The 24693-nt window shown below is 43.6% G+C and overlaps 1 pseudogene; it reads right to left on the bottom strand.

Annotated features, from left to right (window-relative positions):
* Positions 1-11691: 11691 nt before the first annotated feature.
* Positions 11692-12251, bottom strand: LOC123792904 (ferritin light chain pseudogene; annotated as a pseudogene).
* Between the last annotated feature and the right edge of the window lie 12442 nt (positions 12252-24693).

Below are 24693 nucleotides of genomic sequence, written 5' to 3' on the forward strand. Positions count from 1 at the left end.
TAAATAGTTACAGGTTATATAAATATTTTAATGTTAGTTACCCCATAAAACAAATGGGTTATTTATAAATTTATTTGACACCCCACATCAGTTGACACACCTACGTTGACCAAGTCAGGCTATTTCCTCCCATCATGATCATTTTAATGATTACTTTAGTAACTTTTCCATTTTTTCCATCTGTACTAGTTTCCTGTGGCTGTTGCAATAAATTACAAATTTGTTGGCTTAAAAAACAGAAGTCTCTTCTTTTGTAGTCAATGAAAATACCAAACACATTTGATTTTTTTAAACTGCCAATCAACAAAAACTACAAAGAAAACTACAAAACTATAAAAAAGAACTTTTAAAAATAAAAAGTATAAACCCCTGTTTAAGTAAAAGAAAATACATACCATACACAGAAAATATCAAACCCTGGCTCTTTTAATATAAAATATATTTACTATATAGGTATTCATTTATAAAAAAAATAATACACATTATTGAAAAATTAGGAAGCATGAAACAAAGAGGATTACCAATATTTCATTTTTAATTTATATTTTACTTTCAAATATATGAAGAAATTACTTAAAAAACCATCCTCACCAGATCCCCACAGTGTCTTCCTTTCTGATTTCTTATCCTGAATCAGTTTATACCTTACTGATTTGTCAAAATTGTTTCACCTACTACTGTTTGTTAGATCAATTGAACACAACAAAAACTAGATTCAGCAACTTTACAGAAGCATATTGTGTGCAGAAAATTAGTTGCAGTAAGCACACTCTGTTTTGCCCACAGGGAAGCAGATTCGCTATCCAAGGCACTTACTGCCTGTTAGAGATAACTTGTATTTTTCTCTTTTTCCATGCTAAAAACATTCAAATTCAAGTGTTACAATAAAAATAATTTTCTCACATTGACTGGATTCAAAGGATAAGATGGTGACTTACATTGGAAACCATTTCAAATTTTTAAGAATTTTATATAGACATATAGTGAAATAAATACTAAATGATAACATAATGGTCTTTGTTAGTTTTTCTCGTATTTATTTCCTAGAGATCTGCTCCCAGAGAGGGAATTGGAACATGAAAATTCCACAGACACTGGCTATGCCTTGTACTTAAGGCAATCATTCCTAGTGAACCCCAAGTCTTAGACCCTACGTCCCAATTATATCAGGAGAGAGACAGGTAAATCTTGCCACTAGCTTACCACATAGGACTTAGACCAGCCCTTGAATATGAAAGAGGAGAAATACTTCAACCCACACCCTCATAAATGCACCTGGACTCAAGCCTGCGCTATTGGGATAGGACTGATATTAACATCCCCTTTCGCCCTGATCACGCCAATGGAAAGCATAGTACTTTCTTACTTATGTCACCTATAGGCTAAGAAAACAAATTGTCCTTTTCTGGAATACAATTTGGCAATCATTACACTTTGACACACAATCATACCCCTACTTCTACCTCCACGAGTAGAATATGGCCCAGGTATTATTTTGTAATAACAAGAATATAGGTGGTATTATTTGTAATAGCAAAGACCTAGACAACCCAAAGATCTATCACTAGGGGCGACTGGAATTAACTATGGAGCATCCAAACCACACAGTACCATTTAGCCATAATCAGGAAGATTTCTATGTAACAGCAAAGAAATATTTCCAGGAGAAGTCAAAATAGCAAGATGCAGAACAACCCACTGATATTGGAAATACCAATATCATGATTTGCCTCATGATTAAAAAAAATAAAGCAAACTTCTTTTCTTGCTCTGTTTACTAAAAGGACCTAGAGGTAATGACAGCAATCATAGCACATCTCTTGTCCATTTCTTGGTTTTTAAATACCAGGCCCACTCAAAGTTGGGGCATTGTGGGTATGGGTCAGGGAGTCATAAGAAGAATATTACGGTTCTGTGGGAGAATGTTTCTATTCTTAGGAGATAACTTGCCGAAGTATTTATGCATCTAGTGTCTTCCGTCTGCAGGTTCCTCTCAAATTATTCAGCAAAAGAAAGTACAGTAGCCCCTGTTTATCCGTGGTTTCATTTTACCACAGTTTCAGTTCCTGGCAGTCACCCACCATCTGGAAGCCGGTCATCGTTCTGACGTACGGCCACAAAGTCAGTAGTAGCTTAACACTATCTATAGAGGAATCCACCCGAGTTTTCTTCTACTATTTCTATAGTTTTTCACTCTCCCTCCTCGCCTCTTTTTCCAAATGGCTAATCAATTGTTACATTTTCAACAGGTCCATCTTTTTTTTTTTTTAAGATTTTATTTATTTACTTGACAGAGATTGAGACAGCCAGCGAGAGAGGGAACACAAGCAGGGGGAGTGGGAGAGGAAGAAGCAGGCTCCCAGCGGAGGAGCCCGATGTGGGACTCGATCCCATAACGCCGGGATCACGCCCTGAGCCGAAGGCAGACGCTTAACCGCTGTGCCACCCAGGCGCCCCTCAATAGGTCCGTTTTTTGTCCAGTGATTTAAGATGCCATCTTTATGACGATGAACACTGGAAACCCCTACCTTACCATTTTGCTGATGTCACTCCAAACTATTTTAAAACAAGACAAAACAAGGCCATTTTTTGATGCAGTAATCTTGTTGCTATCCATGGTTTATTGTTGGAAATCCCATTTCTCAGAAAGAGTTGCCACATGAGCAAATTTTGACAAATTGGTTATTAAGTATATTGGCTCTGATGAAGGCAGATTTATTTCCTGATGATCTTTATCAGACTGAAACCAGCAAATCTTGAGTATGTTCGTCTTGGTGCAGTGAATACTAATGTTTCCTTTATTTTCCCAGTGTTAGAGTATCAAATAGCTTTTGACAAAATCAGTCAATTGCAACAAAATTCTGAGGTCACCTTAATGTCCATGCATTTCATTAGGGGTATAGTCATATATATATATGTGTGTGTGTGTGTGTGTGTGTGTGTGTGTGTGTGTGTGTTCGTTTTTTCTTCTTTTGTTTTCATGGCAAGACACATGATTTAAGGGAAATTTATTTGGAGAAATCACATTTCTATTACATACGCTACATGAAATAGGAAGGAATGAATTCTTCCATTGGAGTATGGGAATTGGTTTCATTATCTATCTATCTATCTATCTATCTATCTATCTCATTGGAGAGAAAATATTCTTTTGGTGTCTCCTGAGAATATTCAGGTATGGGGCTTCTGGAAAGAATTTGTTGTACTTCCGAGTTACTAGTTAGTATTTTCCTATCAACACTGTGCATCTTCATGCACTAGATCCTGTTTCTTCCTTCGCATTAGCTCCTAGGATGCTCAACATCAAAATGGGTGTTCCACTTTTATTAAGTATTATTATTAACTCCGCCTTCATATTATAATTTTTGGCTTTATTTTTCATGAAGCCCAATTTTCTCATTTGCTTATTTTAGTTTTTGAAAAGTTTAACCTGTCACATATAGGTTGTGCTAAAAAAGTGGGTCTAACTCTGCCTACATTAAATCAAAGAGTATTGGAGATGGGGTGAGGGTGTTACCCAGGCTTCAGGAACTTGAGGAACTATTCCCACCCGCAAAGATAGCCCAGGTCTCGCTGGCTCCTGTCCCTGACTTCTCTCCACTGGGCTCTGACACCTGTGCACTGCTCCGTGCCCTCTCCTTCCCTCTCTCCTCTCCTGTGCACGTGAGCACGTGCTTCTCTAAGCACAAGTTCTCTACCCCCTCTCTCTCCCATTCAGAGCAACTCATGCAAATAGATATCACAGGCTTGCAAATGCACCACTTCATTAAAGTTCCTGAAATCCTTTAGCTCAACCCGGATTCACACTACAAGTTAATCCAACCTAGGAAGTCAAGAAATGGACCGCAGAGCACAGGAGAATGACCCTACTTGCTCTATTTTCTTCCCCTCTGGTTTGTTTCTCTTCAGCCCCAGGGCTATATCCCATGCCAGGTAGTCCGGACACCCCCTGCTCTCTTTTCTACCATTATTAGGTCACAGTGTCTCTGCCAGAATGCACCCATGCTGGTGATGACCTCTCACAGCGTCTTCCCCTCTGTGATTTTTTTTTTTTTAATCTCTGACTTACCTACTGTTGGATATAGTTGGAAATAGCTCAGTTAATTTCTGGACTCGTGGATGAATAGGTGGTTCTTGAGAACATAGTGTGTGCTGATAATTCATTGCGACACCTACGAGGGTCCTATACCCTTTACGGATTCAAAGAAAAGAGCATTGATAAAGGAAATTAGTCCTCCTTTTTAATTTGAGTCCTTCCAAGTTATGTTTCTTCCCATTCATGAATTATTCCCTCTAGCTATTTGATTCAAGTTAGTTCAATTAAATATTGAGCTATATGTAAGCTGTAAAATAAATAAGACACTACTCCTACTCATATGAGATTTTAGAGTAATACATTTTTACCTCTCCTTTGGCTGCACAGAAGAATCACTTGCCGAGGACTTAAAAACACTGTCAGTGGTCTGTTGGCAGGAACTGACAAATGGTTTGGTGTGGCATCTAGGACATTTTTTTAAAGACTCAAATAAATTAATTAATTAATTTGGGGGGGGAGGTTGGGGAAGGGGTAGAGGGGTAGTGACAAGCAGACTCCGAGCTGAGCCCCACACGGGGCTCCAGCTCACGACCTTGAGATCATGACCTGAGCTAAAACCAAGAGTCAGATGCCATCTGAGTCACCCAGGCGCCCCAAGGACATTTCTGTAAGGTGATCCGCTATGCAGCCAGAGCTGAGGACCCCTGAGGCAGGCACCTGAGCTATACGCAAACTGGCTGTGCTACAAAGCAGAATATAATTTGACGCTATAATTATAAGACAGACACCATCGCTGAGATCGTAAGCACCTGGCCCTCTCCCCCACTGTGTTCTGGGTTAGTTGCTCTACCAATCTTGTTCCATAAATCCCTACAGTTACTGTAGACATAATATTTATCACTAACCTTTTTTTTTTCCATTTGTCTATAACCAGTGTTTTTGCTGCTGGACTAGGTTCCCTCCGGTCAGGGACCAAGGTTTGCAGTCAGATTAAAGTGATTTCACATCTGGGCAGCTCATGATATAGGCAAGTTACTTAACTTCCAGGTATCCTAGCTATTTATCTGTAAGATGTCAATAATAATAGTGCCTAACTGAGAGGGCTGACATGAAGAGGTAATAAAATATTTCCTGTAAAGCATTTCGGTCAGTGCCTGTAACATGAGTGAGCCAGAAAAGCGAACTATTGTTACTACTAGTCTGTCTCGCCCCAGTATCTGGCGCACTGATCCGTACTTGTTAAGTACTTAATTAATAAATATACCACTATACTTGACTTCACAGGCCAGATTTATGGAACCCCGATGAACGTGTAAGCACTTCTTTAACAAAAGGCAGACTGCCGTTGGTCCAAAGTGTACCTCTGTACAATTTCGGGAAAGGACACTGCCCTGGTTTAGCTCTGTTTTGTTTTTTTCTGGGACCAGTCGGCCGTGGTCGGTGTCTCAGGTGGCTGACTGCTCCTGACTGCATCACGTGGGCTCCCTTGTCAACAGACTTGAGTTCTGCCAATGGGAGACCGGAGGAGAGTGAATGGACAGAGGGAGAGATGGAGCAGGTATTCCCGCTCCTCCCTGCTCAGGGTTGCCCCTCTGGCAGGGACTGCGGCTGCCCACACCGCCACCTCCCGTAAGGAGTCTCGAGCTCAGCGGTCACGGGATGCGCTGAGCACCATTTCCTTCTGCGCTCTGGGTTCTAGGAAGGGTGATGGCTTCCAGCTCTTGCCAGTCTCCAAGTGCAATATCCCTCATTGGTCTCCTTAGCCTTGTCCACACACGGGAAGGGTGGGGAGGTAATCTCTTCATTGAAGTCTTTCGACTTGAATGCTGGACTCAGTTTCCTATTAGGTGCCTGCCTCATACCAGCTTTTCCCTCAGTGACGTTTTACTGCCCTCTGCTGGAAGTTTGTGGTAAGCAAAATACATTTATTAGGTCTCCAAAACGAATGTGACGCTTTAGATGTGGATTGAAGTCAACAACTCAAAGCACAGCAAAGTCAGAGGCACAACGTTGATGATTTAACATAACTATGGAGCCATGGTTGCCTCAGCAAGGAACCCCAAAGCCTGTTCACTTAGTTATTCGGGGTGTCACTTGTGAGCGCTTCTTTATTCTGTTTTTCTCTTCAGCCTCTTTCAAGCCCTCTTATCGAGTCTGCCCTTCCTTGGGGAACTCCACTCTTCCCCACCAAGTGAATCATAAGAATTGGGGGCAGGGACATACTTATGTGAAAAAGTGTTCATTGTTTATCTGAAGTTTAAAATGTAATTGGTCATCCTGTATTTTTATATGCTTAATCTGGCTACTCTACTCCTCGGACCATTAGTGATATTAGTAGCACCAACATCGTAGAAAAATGGGGTCAAAAACATGAGAGCAACCTGGTTGACTCAGGGTCACACTTCTACAGGGCAGGTCTGATTTGACCTAAAAACCATATTCCTTCCCATTGCTTGTTTGTCACTTGAGGAAACTTCTCTTTATTAGCACTGGTATGTTTGTTCCAAGTGCAGCTATGCCCTTCCTGGGATGTGAAAAGAACAAATATTACCATTTACAGTTGTTTTTTTAATTAATTGATTAATTTGAGAAAGAGAGAGTGCCCGTGCATACAAGCTGGGGCAGAGGCAGAGGGAGAGGGAGAAGCAGACTCCCCGCTGAGCAAGGAGCCAGATGCAAGACTCGATCCCAGGACCCCGGGATCATGACCTGAGCCGAAGGCAGACGCTTAACCGACTGAGCCCCCAGGTGCCCCATTTACAGTTGCAATGTCATTTTACTTGTTTCTGTAAGATCCAGATTATGAGCAATAATAGAAAGTAAAGAGGTGTGGCGCCTGGGTGGCTCAGTCCATTGGGTGTCCAACTCTTGGTTTCAGCTCAGGTAGTGATCTCATGCATAGGGCTCCGAGCTCAGTGAGGAGTCTGCTTGAAGATTCTCTCCCTCTGCCCCTCCCCTCACTCTCTGTCTCTCTCTCAAATAAATAAATGGATCTTAAAAAAAAAAAGTAAAGGAGAAATTTTTGTTATGATTTGCATCATTTTCAGTCTCAACTTTACTGTCTTAATGTTATTTATTGATGATCAATAATAAATATTTAATCACGTCATTTTTAATTAATTTGACATATTGCTTATACCCTGGTATAAATTTTCATATATCATCATTTATCTCAGACCTTATTGAAACACTGCTAGTTATTCAGTTTTTGACCAGATCAAAAAATTATAAAAATACCCAAAATACCCTTACTCAAAGTCTTTGTCTGTGGTGTACCTATCTCTTCGTTATGTTTTCATTTACTCTTCATTCACTAACACATATTTTTAATACATATAATGAAAGTGACATTTGATAGGCACAGTACGCAGTGTAAGACGCCCTCACTGGCTCTCAGCTTCATGCTTCGACAAGGCACCACCGATGCTTGCTGGTTTATATTCACTACTTCTATTTAACAAATTAATCCAAGTCAACAGCATTCATATCTCACAGTTTCTGTAAAAATGATTCAAATATTTAGTATTACCTTTTCCCCCCTTCTGCCCTGCACCGCCTAACTACCCCTCCCTTCCCAGTGCTGCCGTCCAGGTGGGAGCCAGCCGTTTCTCTCTGCGGATTCCCACCAGAGCCTCCCAACAGCCCCCCGTGGCCACTCCGGCCCCCCAAACACCCCCTCTGCACAGCAGGAGAGCGATCTTAAAACAAAGCCAGATCTTACTACTCCTTTCTCAGGACCCACCCAAGATTTCGTGCATTTATAGCTCACGAATCTGGGTACAGCTTAGCTGGGTCCTTGCTCCAGAGCCCCCGTTGGCCAGGGCTCGAGTCACACCTCAAGGCTTGAGAGGGGAAGGAGTCGCTCTCAGCCCCCTCATGTGCTCACCGGCCGATTCAGGTCCTCCAGGGCTGTTGGGCTGAGGGGCTTAGTTCCTCACTGGCTGTTGGCTGGAGGTTGCTCTCAGTTTCTTTTCACATAGGCCTGTCTATACTGCAGCTCAGAACATGACAGCCAGTTTCTATCCCAGAGAGCAAGCGAGAGGGCCAGGGAGTGACAGCAATAAACTGCAATCTTTCGTAGCTCGATCATAAAAGTTACACCCTCATACTTTTGCTATATTCTGTTTGTTAAAAGGAAGCCTTTAAGTCCAGTCCTTAGGAGAAATTAATTTTAGGAGCAAAAACTGAAGTCACCTCTACTGTAATTTCTGGCGTTGTTTTCTAGAAAGTCTGACGTCATTGAAGTGATTATCTTGACAGAATGGGATAGAGGGGAACGCTTTTTTTTCTTTTTAAATGATTTTTTATTATATTATGTTAGTCACCATACAGTACATCCCCGGTTTGAGGGGAACGCTTCTTAAGTGAAGGAGAGGGTCGGGGAGGCAGGAGAGATGTCCCAAGTAAAGAAGTTGGCAGCCAAGGAACCTGGTGAGCTCTGCTGCTCTCTGGTTGAGTGGGGGGAGGGGTCGGAGTTGGTTTTAGCTGGATTTAGAAGACATTAAGTGGATATGTCTTACACACCCATGTAGATTTGTGGGCTGAGAGTCAGTCACTTCTGATGTTTGTTAATGTTTCTTCACTGTGAGAGCAGACACATGATGGAGAGAGGACCGGCGCCGACACTTTAAAGGAACCACGTGGTTAGTTTATGGATTTAAATCTTGGTGTGTCTAATTTAAATTGGTGTTTGTAGAATTCTGTAAAACCTATTAAATCATGTTAGGTAGAATTAGTTCCAGAACAATTATTGATGCTTGCACCAGACTTAATATTCCTTTTCATAATTATTTTCCAATACATGAAGTTCTGAGAGAAAAAAAAAAAAGACCAGAACAAATGAGTTTTTGCTAATTTCACTTTCTATTTTTAGTTATCAGAATACAGTGTTTATTGGACTTGGGAGATAAAAATGTTACAAATATTTTTGGGTTTGAGATAAAATCTTAGTAAAATGAAAAAAAATAATGATACATTCCATGCTTCATTTTTAATTCTCTTGCTTCTTCCATTTGGGGGAGGGAAAAAAAAAGAAGAGGCGTTGGCAAAAGCAAACACTTTGGCGCAAGAATCAAGAATTCATACGATGACTGCCACCATTGTATCGCTGGAGTTTCGATGTAAAAATGTCCCTCCACCCTGCAAAACGGAAAGCTGTTTCAAACAAATTTATAGTAAAATAAATAAATAAATAAATAAATAAATAAATAAATAAAGGTATTGTATCGGTCTCTTTTGGACAAGAAAGCTACGAGAATAAATGATATACTGTGCTTCAGTGTAATTCCTTTTTACCATGTAAAAATTATGATAATAAACATTGTTCCTCAAGAAAAAAAAGAAGAAAAAATTCTTCTACCTGGAATCTCAACAGTCAGATCACAGGACTCTTTTCTCAAGACCCACCCAAAGTTTCTCATCCGGCTTTGAACAAAGCACAAATGGTTCAGATCTCCCCAGCCAGCCTCTCCAACATCAACCCCTCTCTCCTCCCACTCTCCTCCATCCTGTGTTCTGGTCCTCACATTTACTAACTTCTAGAGCCTAATTCAGACGAGTCAAGCCCACTGAAAAACAAACAAATGAATAAACAGAAAGCAAATCTGCTGGAGGTAGTCAAAGTATGCACACTGATGATTTTCAACAGGCGAATTTGCCATTAGCTTTTGCCTGGATCCCTTCAGGCTCTGTCTTGTGTTACAGCCTCTGGTTCATTCTGTCAAATGACTGAATATAATTGAGGACTTACTGTGGGAAGCAGATTAACACAGCCTTCTCTGCCATTACTCTCCAAGGTGAGTGAAAATGACCTGTTTGGCTGTTCAGCTAATCCTTTGAGGAGAATTAAAAGGTTCATAATATATCTGTTTGATGAAGTCGAGCAGTAATATCTGTGGGCCAGATATTTCATGGTATTTAGAGACTAGGCAGTGGACTGTGAGCTTGGGGGCAAATTGAGTTGTTATTGAATTCTCTCTCTTTCAGCTCATCAATCCTCATGAGCAGACAGGTAGTTTTCAAAAATAGCCTGTCAACAACTTTGGAATCCCCCAGTTGGGTAGGGCCTCAGAGAGGAGATACATTTTCTTGATTAAACAATATACTGTCACACCGGGCAGACGTGAAAGGGATGGGAAACAATGGAGTTATTAATCATTCTCAATGCTCTTTGGAAAATGCAATTTCTATTTCAGCAAAGCAAATCATTTCTCTTTAGTTAAATAACAAAAGTGGCCTGTAAACTCTCCTTACCTTTGGGTCATGCCTGAGAACTCAGGTCTGTGAAGATTCCATAGGGCCCACTCCCTTCTCCCAGTTGTCTGTGCACGGTGGGCAGAGTTGAGGCCAACCTGAGGTCACTTTTCCTGGACGCTTTATGTTAGGACTCCCTGGAGCTCTCCCAGACACATCCTGCCTCCTTGGCTTCAAGTTCTCAAAAGAAAATATAAGACAATGTGTAAACCACGAAAATATATATTAACGAGATGAGGAAAACAAACACGATGGCGCATTAAAAGCTGGCATAGTTTCCTCCAGAGTCAAAGAACTGCCTCTCAGGCACCCGCAAGGTGCTTAGCACTCGGTTAGGATGGATTAGCCATTTATTGGGCGTTCACTAATGACATATATGCAACAATGATAGTATGAGTCAAATACAAAGCATGACGGAAGACAAAATCAGAGATCACAGGAGTCAAAAGGATGGCGATGAAGAGAACTGAGGTCAGCGGCAAAACCCTTAAGAGTCTTCAATGATGAGAGGATTTGCGGAGCGGCCAAAGCCTTCATTGTTTTCCCTGTGGAGCCAGCACGATAGCTTCCCTGACTGGTTTTTGTCAGCCAGCATTCCATGCCCTGGGCGATGTGATCATTCGGGCCACAGCAGGCTCCTTCGACAGATGCCTGAGTCCTCCTGAACGCTTCTGTTTACCTGGGGACGCCAGGAATTTGCAGCGTATGGTCAGGCTTATGAACCATCCAGTCTCATCTTGGCCTTCAAATCTGGACTCAGGTTTCTTTAGAGACAACACGATTGTTTCTTACCAATACTCTGCTTAGAATCTGGAAAGGTCTGATTGCCACAGGACTCATCAGTGTGCTGTGTCGAAGCATCTCAGGATGGGGGCAGAAGGGCATTCTCCAATCGCCAGCACTCCTAGTAAACCGCTACTCCTGCTCGCTCCTGCAAAAGCCTTTCTCTGAGGGCTCGGCCCTTTCAGCTCTCTCTTCTTCACAGTTGTCATAGCTGATCGCTCTCCCACACTCAGTAATGGCTGTGGCTCACTGCCCCTCTCTTTCCCTTTCTCTCTTCCTCTCTTTTTTTCTTTCTTTTTTCTTTCTTTCTTCCTTTCTTTCTTTCCTCTCTCCCTTCCCCCTCCCTCCCTCCCCTCACTTTTTCTCCCTCCCTCCCTCCCTCCCTTCCTTCCTTCCTTCCTTCCTTCCTTCCTTCCTTCCTTCCTTCCTTCCTTCCTTCCTCCCTCCCTCCCTCCCTCCCTTCCTTCCTTCCTCCCTTCCCTTCTTCTTCGAAAAGCTGTATTGTTTCCATTTGGTTCAAGGCTTGGGAGAGGGTTCCCAGGTGGTTAAAAGGAAGCCTGGTGGCTGCGGGGAAGGCTCACCCACAAGCCCTGGCACCAACGGGATGCCAGAGGGAGCCCTCAAAGGCCGCTGGGCTTCAGAGGCTCCCAGTCATGCTCAGGTGAGCCTTTGGAAGAGAGATACTTGCCCAGGCCAGCCTGGGGGCCAGCCAGCCTGTGGAGATTAGTCAGGTGGTCGCTCATCTCCTTGATATGCTTCACCTGCTTCACCCCCTCATCCAGGAAGTGGTTTTCCAGGAAGTCACAGAGCTGGAGGTCTGTGCAGGCAGAGCCCAGGGCCTGCAGATCCAAAAGGGCCTGGTTCAGGTTCTTCTCCAGAACCAGGGTGGTTTCCATGGCGTCCAGGGTCTTACCCACTCATCTTGGAACAGCTTCTGCACATCCTGGAAGAGGGAGTGGCTGCTGTGCTGGGTTTGCGTCTTTAAGAGAAGCTCAGTACCCTCAAGCTTCTCAGCCGACTGGTGAAAGAAGTGGCCCACAGCATCCAGAGCCAAATCCTTGCAGTGGAAATAGAAGCCCAGAGAGAGGTAGGTGTAGGAGGCCCGCAGATGTGTGCTGACCAGGGAGCTGACCGTGGCCTCCACCCTGGAGGAATAATACTGACGAATCTGGGAGCTCATGGTTGATGGGTAATTAGGAACTAAGCTCGAAATAGGGTGTTGGCTGGTCTTGGAGGCACGGGGTGGCAGAGATGATGGTTCTGAAGGTTGAGACTGGAAAAAGGTTGGAGGGTGGTCAGAAGCTGGAAGAAGGGGCATCCCTGGGTCTGTTCCATCCACATACTGTTAAAACAAGAGAAAGATCCGTGGGACCGCTGGGTGCACTGGCTCATTGTCCCCCTTTTCAACTCAAGCCCCACCATCACTGAAGGAACATGGGCTTTGGAATCAAAGAGAACTTGGTTTGAAACACAGCTCGGCCTACTACCAATTGTGTGACCAGAGGCGAGTGGCCTAACTTCTCTGACCCTTAGTTTGTCACATGTAATGCACAGCAGTGGTGCTTACTTGAAGGCTGTGCGACTAGGCCTGTAAACTGCACACCACAATGGGAAACTCACAGAAAGGGATAAATGGTGCTTGGGAGGATTGCTGTGATGTGGACAGCTTACCCAGCACCCTGTCTTCGCAGTTCTTGCATCACGCAGCGCTATCACGCTCCCCAGCATGCAGTCACTTTCAGCTTTGGACCACCTCACAGCACTCAGAATGGCCACCCCAGCAAAATCCTAAAGATCTGCATTTTTTCCATGACGTTTTCCTATTATTCTAGCCCTCTTACTTTTATACTCAGGTTGTGCCTATTCTCCAATTTTTCTTGATCCTCCGTTCCTCCTTGTTCTCCTCATCTCTTTTCCTGTGTCTCAAAGTAGAGACTTTATGATGTCATTAATAACATTCTTTGACACCTTTCTTGCTTTCCAGCAGAATTCCACTGCTAAATCAAACCAGGTGCTTGCCTCCTGTTTTTATACCCAGTCTCTAGAGAGCTATTAGAAAAACAAGATTCAACTTTGGTGAGATCTGTAAGTATACATTCTGCAGCTTAGCTCTGCTAGGTTTCCTCCGTGCTCTTCACATTTCGACCTAGGACATTCTCTTTGAGTTTCCTACACATCACCTTTCTGAAAGCTCCCAGCTCAAACTCTAGCCATCTGCAACGTGAGAGGAACTTCCCTAACTTTCTGCTACATCCCCTCTCTCCATCCTTTCTCTCCATCCTTTCTCAGTTCCTCCCCCTCTAATGACAAAGACCCATATAGTAGAAGGTTCTGTACCTCATCTTTTCCTATTTCTTTAAGGATGTCATTCTATCGTTCATCTCTGCTCTCTTCTGTTGCATCACCCTTCCTCTACCTACTTACTTTCTCTATCAAAATATAAATGTGTTTAGGGTCTTCTCTCCTTCATACGCTCCCCTTCCCTGGACACTACTGTCTCTCAGTTTGAAACATTCCTCCTGGTGTTTACTGTTCTAAATCTCCAACCTCTCCTTCTTCCTCCTCGCTCCCCCCCCCCTTCATCTTTGGTCCTCTGGTAAGCCCATGCACATTTCGTACGGTTCCATCCTCAAACCTTTTCTGTGGTTATTCTGGATCATCCCCTATAGAGGTGATAGTCACCATATTTAGCACCTGGCATGGGTGGCCACTGACGCATCGGAACGGATTCTGGCCATAAAGCATCTGCTAGAGCCATGCTGGAGCACAGCAGCTGAACATTAGCCCTGACTCCATGGCATCCACAGTCACCTGTGTCCCAAATCTCCACCCCCCCCCGAACCTCTTTCATAAATCAGAGCGGACGCATTTCCTGGGATGCAGCACATGCCCATAGATTCGACATGTGGTAAACGAGCTCTTCTTTTCCTCTTTCCCCAAACGTTTCTTCTCCTGCATGGCTTGTACTTCGAGGACTTACAGAGAGGGGAACAGCGTCCTATTCTATCTGGAGTGAAACTGTTTCACCACTGTGATTGTGGCATTTTCTACCTTGACTGCAGTGAGAAGAATACAAATCTTTAAACTGTGAACTTCCCTGATAAAATCCTACAATGACTTTGTACTGCTTTGAGGTTAAAATTCACACTCCTTAGGGCATACAAGGCTTTTCAGCCTGACTGACCTCTCAGCACTTCTCTTGGCACCCTTGCCCCTTCGTACCCTCCACTCCATGCTAGATGGAACCCCAAATATCATCTCTTAAAGGTTGTGCTAGCTTTTGCCTTGTGCCTTTCCCCAGCATCTCTTGGCTACCTGAGCCATTATTATTACCACTAACTTGCCCTGACCTGTTAGAATAGTTCCTGCTTCCTTTTAAAAACCTAGTCCCCCCTCTCCCCTCCGCAAACAAAACAAAACAACAACAACAAAAGCTAGATAGAGCTGTTATTTCTTTTAGGAGTCCTCTTGAGCTCCCCACTGTCCAGTTGGGGTTAAACACACTCCCCCTGCTCTCATTACGGCTCATGGTTACCTCTCCCATTTCACTGATCAGAAAGCATGGCATCTCTCTATTCACCTGTCCAGCTCCTCCCTGCAATGTGAAGTCTTTAAAGGTCCTCAGCTTAGTGGTCGGTGCACAGTAGGAGCTCAAGGGTTTATGGATGGAAGGGCTGATGGCACCGAGCAGGAAGGTCGTAAATGACGAACGCCAACACGTCACTCCTGTTCGTTGTTGGGATGTAGGTTTGTTTATCGTTTGAGAAGGCTTGAAATGAGTGAAGCAGATAATACCGCCTGCTCTTTGTTCAGAGTCTGGAGAAACTATCAAGACACACGAAGTGTCCCTCAGGAGTTTCTGAGAATCTAAAGCTGATGAGAGGGCTCTGTGAGCACCTGCTGCCTCCCTGTGGGCACTGTGAGTGCCTAATGAATCTTGACTGACTACCCCTCTCTCGGTGCTTTGCCAAAACAAACCGGTTCATAATGCTTTAGATTAGTTTTGTTTGCCACTGCCCACCTTTCTAGATTCTTTTTTTCATAGAGTGGAAATGGACATATGTAACATTCCCAAATCACCTTGTTTTGTATTTTGGGTGCTCTCTCAAATCCCGTCCCTATTTGAATCGTTTCAGTAAAACGGCATAATTTATCTTTTAATGTTTCTCTGTTGCTCCGTACTTTCGTTACATCAAAGTGTGTTCCAGACACAAATTGTGATTTAGCACGTGTTGTTCTGGATCTTGCATAGCCTGCAGTCATTTGATTTAAAGTTTGAGAGGGAAATGTTGCACTTACCAGGGGCTAAGTGACTGTGTCTGGGGTGGGGTGGCACACGTGTGGGGAAAATTGTGCAAATCTGTGAGCGGTGAAGGAAGAGGTCACCTTTAGTCATTGGGGCAGACAAAGTATTTGGGAGCAGATTAACTGCACAGTAGTAAAGGACTCTTTCTTTAGAACCAACTTTTAAATTATTGTCCAAATTGTGGTTAAAACATTCGCTCACTTGCCCTTCCCATTCACATCTCTTACTGCCCCACAAGGGAGATTAGCAAAAAGTGGACAAAATTAATTTCTCAAACTCTTAAGAAGAGAGAAGTTCAAGCCTATTATATGAGAGCATTTTATCCTTCTTGTGCTAATGCTATTGGTGATAATTTGAATTTTTCTTATGATTGAAATGCAAAGTAACTCCTTCCGTCATTCATGTGATCCTTGCTGGGGCTTCCTCACCTTATTGTCTATCTCAGACCGACTGTTCTCAGTATCTTTCTTTCCAAGGCTAACCACCGCTGGGCCTTGTGCTGTGTTGTGAAGGTCCAAATGGCAAGGCTGGCGTTTATCATTCCACATTAGCATTACAGGATGTAAGGGAACCAGCATTCATTGATCACGTGTGGCGGGCTAGAACCGTGCTGGGTGCTCACAGATGCTATCTCATTTAATTCTCACCACATTTCTAGTGAGGAAGAGATTATTTTCATCCTGTTAGATAAGTACATTGGGGTTCAGAGAGCTTAAGCAATTTGATTTGACCAACAGAGCACAGAATGGAGCCTGGACTTGAATCCAATTATGGTTGATTCTGAAAACTCATTATCGTTCTATTATCCAGGCTCTGTCGTGCTATGACCAGGCAGTATCACAGATTTAGCATTTAATTTCTCTGTTATGAAGTTTTTCTCTTAAAAATTTCATTGTGGTTTCTAATGAATTCTCTACGTCTCTTAAACAGTGTGTGTCAGAGGCTACCGTGCGCGCACATACACGTGCATGGGTGTGCGTTAGAAATGAGAGAGAGTTTTGTTTATACGTTAGGGTATTTTTTTTTAAAAGATTTTATTTATTAGACAGAGACAGCCAGCAAGAGAGGGAACACAAGCAGGGGAGTGGGAGAGGAAGAAGCAGGCTCATAGCAGAGGAGCCTAATGTGGGGCTCGATCCCATAACGCCGGGATCACGCCCTGAGCCGAAGGCAGCCGCTTAACCGCTGTGCCACCCAGGCGCCCCTATACGTTAGGGTATTTAACCCATAGCATTTATACTGAGAACTGTTCCCTTTTCTATACTTCCCAATTTGAGAATTTTATAAAATGGCCTATAACTTACAAAATCAAGATGTGGATTAATAAATGGCTTATTGGCACAAACTCCGAAGTAGTTGACAGAGTCCAAATTCCTTTTCTCTTCTTCATCTGTCCTCATTGCTTTCCGACCTCATTTTTGTCTACTTGCATTGTGTTGCCTTGTGACTTGGTCTCAGTCGGTATCAATTCTTAGCAGCCTACTTCACGCCTTTCCCCCCTTCTCTTTTCTGGGCTGGTTTGTGTCCTTTTCTATGAAAACTTTCTCTGTCTACTCTCATCTTTGATTTCTTCGTAGTCAGAACCATCCAGGTGAAACAGTGAGAGAAAGGGTAAGTGATTGTTAGCAGTATTTCTACAACTAAATTAAAAGAGCAAAGGACATTGGTTTATGAATTGTTTTTCTTTTTAAAGCTATCCTCAGTGGTCGGACAATGCTGGTGTATGGTGAACCCTCAACAGATATTTCCAGGTTGTTGGTCAGGGCTGCCTATGAGGCAGTGCTACATAAAACGGCATATATATACTATATTTATATTTATATACTTACATTTATTTATTTATATTTATTTATTTATTTATTTATTTATTTATTTATTTATTTATTTATTTTAGAGAGGGGGTGGGGAGGGGCAGAGGCAGAGGGAGAGAGAGAAAATTTCCAGAAGACTCCCCACTGAGTGTGGAGCCCAATGCAGGGCTGGATCTTACAACCCTGAGATCATGACCTGAGCTGAAATCAAGAGTAGGATGCTTAACCGACCAAGCCACCCACATACCCTGAAAATGGCATATTTTAACTGTTGTTGGTTTCCATGTCACACACTTCGAAAGTGACCAACCCAGTGAATGGGGTGAGGCCTACCATCCGACAAGTATATCTAGAGTAAAAATCTTTAGTGAAGAAAGGCTCCTTAATACAAGGAATACTTCGGCATTATTTAAGTGCCACGTTAATTAGATGACGTGATATAAGTCATCAGTAGGCCTCACATTACCCAATCTTTCCAGCCTTGTCGTTCTTCTGTCCTAAACAAACCCAGTGCTTTGGCCTCCTAACACCTGCTCTGTGCCATCAGCCCCAGCCACCGTCTTTTCTCCATTTTCACTTGCTGAATTACCTCAGGGCCTATGTGTGCTCCCAGAGCATCCCATACCTCTGCTGGCAAGGCACTTACAATAGTTGAAATGATGTGTGTGGCTGGGTCATCTATCATAACCTCCCTGTGAAGCTATTATATGCTCATTGCTTCAGACGAACAACGTGGAGAACAGAAGGCAAAAGGCTCCTTCAACATTTTGGAGGGAGAAGGGCTTCCCCCTGTGGCAGAATTTGCTATTGTGCTCACCAAAACCTGTTTTTTTTTCTCTTGGACACCCAGCTAGCTGACTTTTTCAGACTCCCTTGTAGTCAGATGAGACCATAACTAAATGTGACCCATGGACTGTTGACAAAAGTGATCTCTGCTCTTCCATACCTGGACCCAGAGACCCCCAATCAGTCCTCCACTCTCCATCTTTTCCACTGAAAGCTGCATGGAGAGGCCGCTAAGGACGGAGAGGACAGTGAAGCCACAAAATGGAAGGAAAGTAGGTCTCTGCATCACCATACGGAAGGTCGGGCTAAACACCTTCAACAGACTGTTTAGTGACAGAAGAGGGGTGGGGGGCAGAAAGACCTGATGTAGACAGGTTTGTGGAATCTGAGAACAGACGTGGAGACCCAGGTTCATAGCAGAACTCTAGCAGATGAACAGGTATGGAGTGAGTCTAGGGTCCCAGAACGCCATGTGGCAGAACGATTCCTATCCCCACAAGCGCAGCTTAGGCCCAGAATGCAGAACTGCTGGACATAAACATCTGCACAGATGGGTCGGGGGTCACTTCTCAGTGGTGACTGTGTAGGCTGGTATCAAGCATCAGACGGAATGCTGGATGTCTCGGCAGATGCACGTGCTTGGGTAGCCTCAAGTGGCCTCAAGGGACGTTGTTGCCTTGCCCCCGCCCCAGGAACGCCTCAACACTTTGTAAGACCCAGCCACAAAATTATATGCAACCATGGAAAGGGGAGGTCTCTAGCGGGCTGGGACGAAGTTTCTGTTACTCTGGGGAATGGGGGCTGGAAATGGGAAATAAGCTAGGTTATAAAAAAAAAATTAAGAAACATCTATCTATCTATCTATCTATCTATCTATCTATCTATCTATCTATCTATTCACCACTGAGAATGAGAAGCAAGATTCATCCCCACTCCCTCTTTTGCTTGTCTGTGTTTCCTGCTGTACTGTGAGCTCTATGAGGCAGGGCCTGTCCAGTTCACCAGGTTGTCACCAATGCCCTGCTCATGTTAGGCGCTCAACGACTATTAATGAACATGTGAACAAATAAATAGTCTGTGAACAGAAGAGTGGTTCCGTTTCTGTCTATCGTGATGGTTGTGGGAAATAACTTCACATCAGCAAGAGCAGAGAACCAAGTGGGGAGAGTCTTCTGTTAGGGATCTTGTCCTTTTCTTCTAAAGTGAAAAAACTGAATGTCACTGAACCTATTTCCTGAGAGACAACATTAGCTACTGGTCTTAAAATAATAATTACTAATGTCAGAACACTATCACCTTTGTGAAGGCTTACTCTCATCCTTGTTAGGATGTGAAGCTCAGAAGATAATAAGCCAATGTTCAATGGCAGGCTTCCACTGTGACATCTGTTTTTATAAAACACAGGCTTATACATCTCATCTGTTGTGTCTTCATATCTTTGATTGCAATCATAACGGGCACAGGCAGGTATCAATAGCGTTTTTATATGAGCTGGAAATACTACATTTGTTCATAACTCGAAGGTGGTTATTTTTGATATACAATGATGTAAGATGATTTCAATGTTCGGTTTTCATTTTACATCATAATTGTAATCACAGCAATACTTATCAACATTGTCATGATGGGGACCATTTGTTGAGTGCTTACTTGGAATATCTGTTGTTTTAAAATTCATTTTGAATCTATGGTTTAATTGGTTTTCAACCTATGCCTGGAGAAGAAGCAGGTGCCTTTCTCCTGTCCCTCTTGGGATCACATCTTGAGAGGTGTATGTTTGCAGCAGAAACTCTCAGAGTGATCCAGAGGAATCAGGGTACTGAACATAGCCTGGGAGGGTGCCAAGACAAAGAGAAGCTTTGAATTCAGCATGGTAGAGGGTTGAATTATGGGCCCCAAGGGATATGTCCACTCAGAACCTCAGAATGTGACCTTATGTGGAATAAAATTCTTTCTAGTGTAATTAAGGTAAGGATCTTGAGATGATATCATCCAGGGTTAGGCTGGACCCTAAATCCAACGATAAGCATCCTTATTAGAGACGGAAAGAGAGATACAGGGAGAAGAGAGCCTGCGAAGAGGGAGGCAGAAATTGGAGTTATGCAGCCGTAAGCCAAAGAATGCCTAGGGTTGCCAGTGGCCACCAGAAGCTTTGAGAGAGTCCCAGAACAGATTCTTCTTTAGATCCTCCAGAAGGAGCCAAACCTGCAACATCCTGATTGCAGATTTCTGGCCTCCAGGACTGTGAAAAGATACATTTCTGTTGTTATAAGCTGCCCGGTTTGCCATAATATTACGGCAGCTCTAGGAAACTAGCCCACGAACTGCAACAGCGAGGCACGGACCTGCGGGCGATCTTCCTGTCACGCCCTGCAAATCGGTGCACAGACGGCCCCTGAGTGTCCCAGCCCGGCGGTGCGGTTCTCCAGCAGAGAGCTGGAGCAGCCCAGAAGAGGCCTGAGGCCGGGATAAGGGAGAATAAGCGTGTAGAAGCCCAGGGGCGATGGCTTGGACTCCCCCATTTTTAGTGACAGAAGCCTGGTGCAGAAACAGCTCGGCTACTCCACAGAGCAACTGGTAAGAACCCAGTACAGCAGGTGGCTGCCCAGCTGCCAGGAAGAATGGTGGTCATCGAGGAAATCCTCAGGACCTTGGAGGAAGTATGTGGCCCAGGAACTTCTCTGTCTACTGCCAAGGTGCTGTGAGCTGCCTTTGGTGTTCTGTTATCCTGGAAGAAGAGCAGAGATGAAGGGGAAAGAAAGCCTGAAAACTGAGTACAGTTGACTCTTGAACAGCACGGTTTTGAACCATGTGGGTCTGCTTATGAGAGGATTTCCCCCCCATAAATACTATACGGTACTCTCAGTGTATTTTCTCTTCTTTATGATTTTCTTAATATTTTCTTTCCTCTGGCTTACTTTATTTATTTTTTAAAAAATATTTTATTTATTTGAGAGAGAGAGTTCACAAGCAGGGGGAGTGCCAGAGGGAGAGGGAGAAACAGGCTCCCCACCAAGCAGGGAACCCGACGTGGGGCTTGATCCCAGCACCCTGGGATCATGACCCAAGCTGAAGGCAGACGCTTAACCGACTGAGCCACCCAGGCGCCCCTCCTCTGGCTTACTTTATAATAAGAGTACAGTGTTTAGTACACATAACATACAAAATATGTGTTAATCGACTGTTTACGTTATTAGCAAAGCTTCCCGTCAACAGAAGGCTATTATTGGTAGTTACGTTTTGGGGGAGTCAAAAGTTATATATAGATTTTCAACTATGTAGGTGTCAGTGCCCCTCATACCTGTGTTGCTGTGTTCAAGGGTCAACTGTATTTATCCAAAAGAGACCAAGTGTTTACCTGAAAGACACTATTTTATACTGGAAAGGAACATTAACTGACATGTTTAACTTTTTCCCCTGGTATTTGTCACATACGAGGCTCAAAGAATAGGTGAGCTACAGAAAACAACTGACTTTTTTGCACATCTGAGCCATTTGTGCGCATTCAAGATTTGTACACCTCATCTCCCTCTTATTCGGGGTGAGGTCTTCCTCACTGGACCCCTGTGCTTCTCTTGCAAGAACTCGGTGGTTCCAACCCCACCCCCAGCAGGCTTTCAGATGGCACAGTGCGGGATCCTAGCAGGAGCCCAGCGTCAGCTTCGGATGAGACCTTGCATAATGTGTAGTGTGCTCAGCAGCTGTGAGTTCTTTTCTTTTCTTTTTCTTTTCCCTCCCCAACTCTTTATCGTGGAACGTTTCAAATATGCAAAATAGTTGAGACTAGTTCAATGAACACTCTTATACTCACCACTCTCTTAGACTCAACAACTGCTAAGATTTCCTCACTCTCTTCCTATATACGTACGTGTGTTCGTATATATATATGTGCATATTCATAGGTAGGGTTTATTGAAGTATAATTGGCAAATAATAAACACACAATTTTTATTCTTTTATTTTTTATTTTTAAAGCTTTATTTATTTGTTTGAGAGAGAGAGAGAGAGAGCGAGAGCATGAGTGGGGGGAGGGGCAGAGAGAGAGAATCCCAAGCAGACTCCATGCTGAGTGCGGAGCCGATGCTGGGCTCAATCCCACAACCCTGAGATCATGACCTGAACTAAAGCCAAGAGTCAGACACTTAACCGACTGAGCCCCCCAGGTGCCCTTAGCATATATTTAAAGTACACAGTTTGATTAAGTTTTGCCGTATGTATACACTATGAAACCATCATCACAATTAAGATAAACACGACCATAACCTTCACCTAAAAGTTTCTTTCTGCCCCTTTCTGATTCCTCCCTCCCCCACCCTCACCTCTGACCTTTCATCCCCAGGCAGCCTTTGATCTATTTCTGTTACTATAGATTAATTTTCTAGAATTTCATATAAATGGACCCATACAAAAAATACTCTTTACTGGAGGGGATTCTCTCACTCAGCACAACTATTTTGAGGTTCATCCAGGTTGTTCCATATATTAAAAGTTTATTTCTTTTATTCCTAATGTCTTATCATCTGTAAACCAAAATCTGTTTATCCATTCACCTGTTGGTGAGAATTTTCATGGTTTCCATCAAATAAAGCTACTGTGAGCATTCGTATAGGAATTTTTGTGTGGACGTATGCTCTCATTTCTTTTGGGTGCATAGCTGGGAGTGGAATACTAGGTCATATTGCTATATGTGTATGTTTACCATTTTAAGAAACGACCAAGTTGTTTTCCAAAGTCGTAAAACCAAGTTACATACCCACCAGTAGTGTAGGAGAGTTCTGATTGCTTCTAATCCTTGCCAACATTCGTTATGTTTAAGCTTCATAATATTAGCCATGCTAGTAGTTGTGTAGAGGATTCTCTAATTTGGATTTCTTTAGTGTCTAATGATGTTGAACATCTTTTCTTGTTCTTCTTCACCTCTTTCATACATTTTCTTTGGTGCAGTGTCTGTTCAAATCTTATGTGCCCTTTAAAAATGGGGTTGATTGTCTAATTATTAAGTTGTAAAAGTTATTTATGTGTTCTAGAAAATAACCCTCTATTAGATATATGTTTTGGAAATATTTTCTTCAAGTGTGTGGCTTGCCTTTTCATTTTTCAGAACTGTGTCTTTAGAAGAACAGAGTATATAATTTGGAGGATGGTGAGACATGCAGCTTCTGTCTGTACAGAGCTAGCAGGTGCACTCTGACTCTGGACCCAACAGGTGCAGAAGCAGTGGTTTCTTGATCCCTGCATCAGACCTAAGGAAGGAGCTTCCTGGAGCCAAGGGCTGCAGCAGCCGTTCTCTGATTCCATAATGTGCTGGTCATTTGCCTCTTTGCTTCCGCTGCCCCCTGACTTTCTGTGCTCTGTGTAGGGGCAAGCTCCCTTTGCAGATTCCCTCCCCACCAGGTTCCTGGTTATCTTTGGCCAAAGAGTGACAAGGTCAGGAGACTGGCAAGGCGGGAATAGAGAAGTGAATTCGATCCTTCTCTCAGGGTTTGGAGGAAGAGCGGTGGGGCCCGCAGTGGCTGAGGCTGCACGAGCAGGAGCACGCGCCCTGGTTTCTGCACGGGAATCTCGGCGGCACATTGATCCTGGGCTACGGGAATGCTGTTTTCCCTTTTTGGCTCCTCTAGCTATGGCCGGTTATGGCTTCCCACAATTACATTTCTCCGGGGAACATTATTTTTCTTCTTTTGTCCTTCCAGCAGTTCCAACACCCTTGCAACGATTGCCTATATTAAATTTCCTCTGTTTGAGGGGCGTCTGGGTGGTTCAGTCGGTTAAGCATCTGCCCTCCACTCAGGTCATGATCCTGGGGTCCTAGGATCAAGCCTTGCCTCCTCGGGCTCCCTGCTCAGTGGGGAGTCTGCTTCTCCCTCTCCCTTTGCCCCACCCCTGGCTCATGCTCACTCTCTCTCTCTAAAATAAATAAATACAATATTTTAAAAATTAAATTTTCTCTGTTTGAAATTAAGAATCTTTTTTCTTGATCGAACATGACTGACACATCTTACTTCCGAGCATGGCAGAGAATCCTCTCCACTAGCAGGCTAGCTCTGCAGAATTGTTCTAGGAAGTATTCCTTTTATTTTTTTAAAAGATTTTATTTATTTGACAGAGAGAGAGAGAGAGAGAGAGAGAGGGAGTGCAAGCACAAGCAGGAGAGCTACAGAGGGAGAGGTAGAAACAGGCTCCCCACTGAGTGGGCTCCATCCCAGGACCCTGGGATCATGACCTAAGCCAAAGGTAGACTCTTTGTTTTTTTTTTTTTTTAAAGACTTTTATTTATTTGACAGAGAGAGTGGGAGAGCACAAGCAGGGGGAACAGCAGAGGGAGAGGGAGAAGCAGACTCCCCACCGAGCAGGGAGCCCGATGCGGAGCTTGATCCCAGGACTCTGGGATCATGACCTGAGCCGAAGGCAGACACTTAACCATCTGAGCCACCCAGGTGCCCCCAAAGGTAGACTCTTAACTGACTGAGCCACCCAGGTGCCCTCTAGGCAGTATTGCGAAGCCTCCACTTAAAGACTCTCCCCCTGCCCTTCTCAATTCAGGAAGCACCAAATTTCCTACCTTAAAATTCTTTCTGATTAAAATAGCCAAAGTGATTTCCATTCTCTGCAACTGAAACAAGATTATGGAGTTCAAAGTCTTAGTCATCTTTTGAAAACTATGTCTTTCAAACCTCTGTCCATCCATAGCTTTGGGCTATGCCCAATAAGCCACATGG

This window comes from Ursus americanus, chromosome 11 (assembly GCF_024610735.1).
Source record: "Ursus americanus isolate L20-20 chromosome 11, mUrsAme1.1.p, whole genome shotgun sequence".
NCBI lineage: Eukaryota > Metazoa > Chordata > Mammalia > Carnivora > Ursidae > Ursus > Ursus americanus.